This window comes from Triticum dicoccoides, chromosome 6B (genome assembly GCF_002162155.2).
Source record: "Triticum dicoccoides isolate Atlit2015 ecotype Zavitan chromosome 6B, WEW_v2.0, whole genome shotgun sequence".
NCBI lineage: Eukaryota > Viridiplantae > Streptophyta > Magnoliopsida > Poales > Poaceae > Triticum > Triticum dicoccoides.
This window is the reverse complement of record NC_041391.1, coordinates 229536489-229539596: the sequence shown is the minus strand read 5'-3', so window position 1 is coordinate 229539596 and position 3108 is coordinate 229536489.

The following is a 3108-nucleotide window of genomic DNA, read 5'->3' as shown; positions in this document are numbered from 1 at the left end:
TGTCTTCTCACAAAAGCTTCAGAATGCTGGCTCTGGCATCGAAGGCTGGGACATGCTGGCATGAGGAACTTACACTCACTCGTCAAGAAGAAGCATGTCATTGGCATCGAGGATGTCAAGTTCAAGAAGGATCATCTGTGTGGTGCCTGTGAAGCTGGAAAGATGACAAGGGCAAAGCACCCCTCGAAGACAATCATGACAACATCTCAACCCTTCGAGCTGTTACACATGGACTTATTTGGACCTACGCACTACTCCACCCTCACAACAACTGCCTGTCTCTATGGCTTCGTCATTGTTGATGACTACTCAAGATACCCATGGGTTCATATAATTCTTTACAAGACTGAAGTGCAAGATGTCTTCAGGCGCTTCGCAAATCGAGCAATGAACAATTATGGTGTGAAGATCAAGAACATCAGAAGTGACAATGGCACTGAATTCAAGAACACTGGACTTGATCTGTATCTGGATACAATGGGAATCACTCATGAGTTCTCTGCTCCGTACACACCTTAGCAAAACGGCATTGTTGAGCGCAAAAATAGAACCCTCATTGAGATGGCTCGAACAATGCTAGATGAGTACAAGACACCAAGAAAGTTCTGGCCTGAAGCTATTGATACAGCATGTCACATCATCAACCGTGTGTACATTCATAAGCTTCTGAACAAAACATCATATGAGCTACTTACTGGCAAGTAGCCGAACGTCAGTTACTTCAGAGTATTTGGAGCAAGATGCTGGATAAAGGATCCCCATCACAAGTCAAAATTTGCACCTAAGGCTCACGAAGGCTTCATGCTTGGCTATGGAAAGGATTCACACTCCTACAGAGTCTTCAACCTTTATCTCTACAAGATCGTTGAAACTGTGGATGTGAAATTTGATGAAACCAATGGTTCACAGAGAGAGATTCTGCCAAGTACACTTGATGAAGCTCCTTCAAACGAGCCTATCAAGTTGATGGGAACTGGTGAAATCATGCCCTCTGAAGCACAACCTGAAGAGGAACTTATCATCTCTGCACCAAATCAACCTGAAGACAATGCTCAGTCCGAAGACAATCCTCCCAATGATGACAATGATCAGCCAGAGCAAAATCTTCGTCCTGTTCATCCTCGTGTTGCAAATGAAGTTCAAATAGAGAAGATAATTGACAGCATCAATGCACCTGGTCCACTCACTCGATCAAGAGCAACACAACTAGCAAACTTCTGTGGGCACTTTTCATTTGTGTCAATATCAGAACCCAAGAAAGTTGCTGAAGCTTTTATGGAACCTGAATGGATTCAAGCCATGCAAGAAGAACTTCAACAGTTCAAGCTGAATAATGTTTGGGAACTCGTCAAGCTACCAGACCCTCGCAAGCATAACATTATTGGAACAAAGTGGATATATCGAAACAAGCAAGATGAGCATGGTCAAGTCGTCAGAAACAAAGCACGTCTTGTGGCTCAAGGATACACTCAAGTTGAAGGAATTGACTTCGATGAAACATTTGCTCCTGTTGCTAGACTTGAAGCTATTCGTATACTACTAGCCTACGCTAATCATCACAATATCTTGCTATATCAAATGGATGTAAAGAGTGCATTTCTCAATGGCAAGATTGAAGAAGAAGTATATGTCGCACAACCACCTGGCTTTGAAGATCCAAAACATCCTGATATGGTGTACAAGCTAAACAAGGCACTGTATGGCCTCAAACAAGCCCCTCGTGCCTGGTATGATACAATCAAAGACTTCCTGAAGAGCAAATGTTTCAAACCTGGATCCCTCGATCCCACTCTCTTCACGAAGACATATGATGGTGAACTGTTTGTGTGCCAAATATATGTGGATGACATAATCTTCGGATGCACCAACCGGAAGTATAGTGATGAGTTTGGGTACATGATGCAAGAGCAATATCAAATGTCCATGATGGGTGAGCTGAAGTTCTTCCTTGGACTTCAAATTCGTCAGCAAAGGAATGGCATCTTCATATCTCAAGAAAAATACCTCAAAGATTGTCTGAAGAAGTTTGGAACGGAAGACTGCAAAGGCTACACGACGCCAATGCCAGCCAAACACCATCTTGGTCCCGACGACAATGGTAAAGAGTTCGATCAAAAGGTATACCGCTCCATGATTGGTTCTTTGCTTTATTTATGTGCATCTAGGCCAGATATTATGCTTAGTGTTTGCATGTGTGCTCGATTCCAAGCGGCACCAAAGGAATCGCATCACTTAGCTGTGAAGCGAATTCTTCGATATTTGGCTTACACCCCAACACTCGGATTATGGTATCCCAAGGGCTCAAAATTTGATTTGGTTGGATTCTCGGATGCCGATTATGCTGGTGACAAGGTGGATCGCAAGTCTACATCTAGCACATGTCATTTTCTTGGTCGATCACTTGTCTGTTGGTCTTCGAAGAAGCAAAACTGTGTATCACTCTCAACTGCTGAATCTGAATACATTGCTGCTGGATCCTGTTGTGCTCAGCTTCTATGGATGAAGCAAACTCTCAAGGATTATGGCATCAACCTGAAACAAGTACCTCTCTTCTGCGACAACGAAAGTGCCATCAAAATAGCCAACAATCCAGTCCAACACTTGAAGACAAAGCACATTGAAATTCGTCATCACTTTCTCAGAGACCATGTTATGAAGAAAGATATCGATATCATTCACGTCAACACTGATGAGCAACTGGCAGATATCTTCACAAAGCCCTTGGATGAGAAAAGGTTTTGCAAGTTACGGTGTGAGCTAAATATCTTGGAATCCTCTAATGTCCTGTGATCAGGCACACATCCTAACATTTATGCATGTTGATGACTTAGATGTGCAACACACAAAGTAATGTATATCTTCAATCAATGAAGATTTACACTCTGAGTGTGAATATATTAACATGGAATTTGACTTCGGAGCGCCACGATAATTGTGCGTCGTGTCTGGGTCTAATACTTCCTATACGGTGGGTAACGTCACCACAAACTTTCTTTGTTTGAAGTGTTTCACTCAAGGCATTATATTGCAATTACTTCGCATTTGGTTTGTCTTCAGTTTCAATTTGTCTTCATGACTTTCTGCACTATGATGATTTGATTGCTTTCT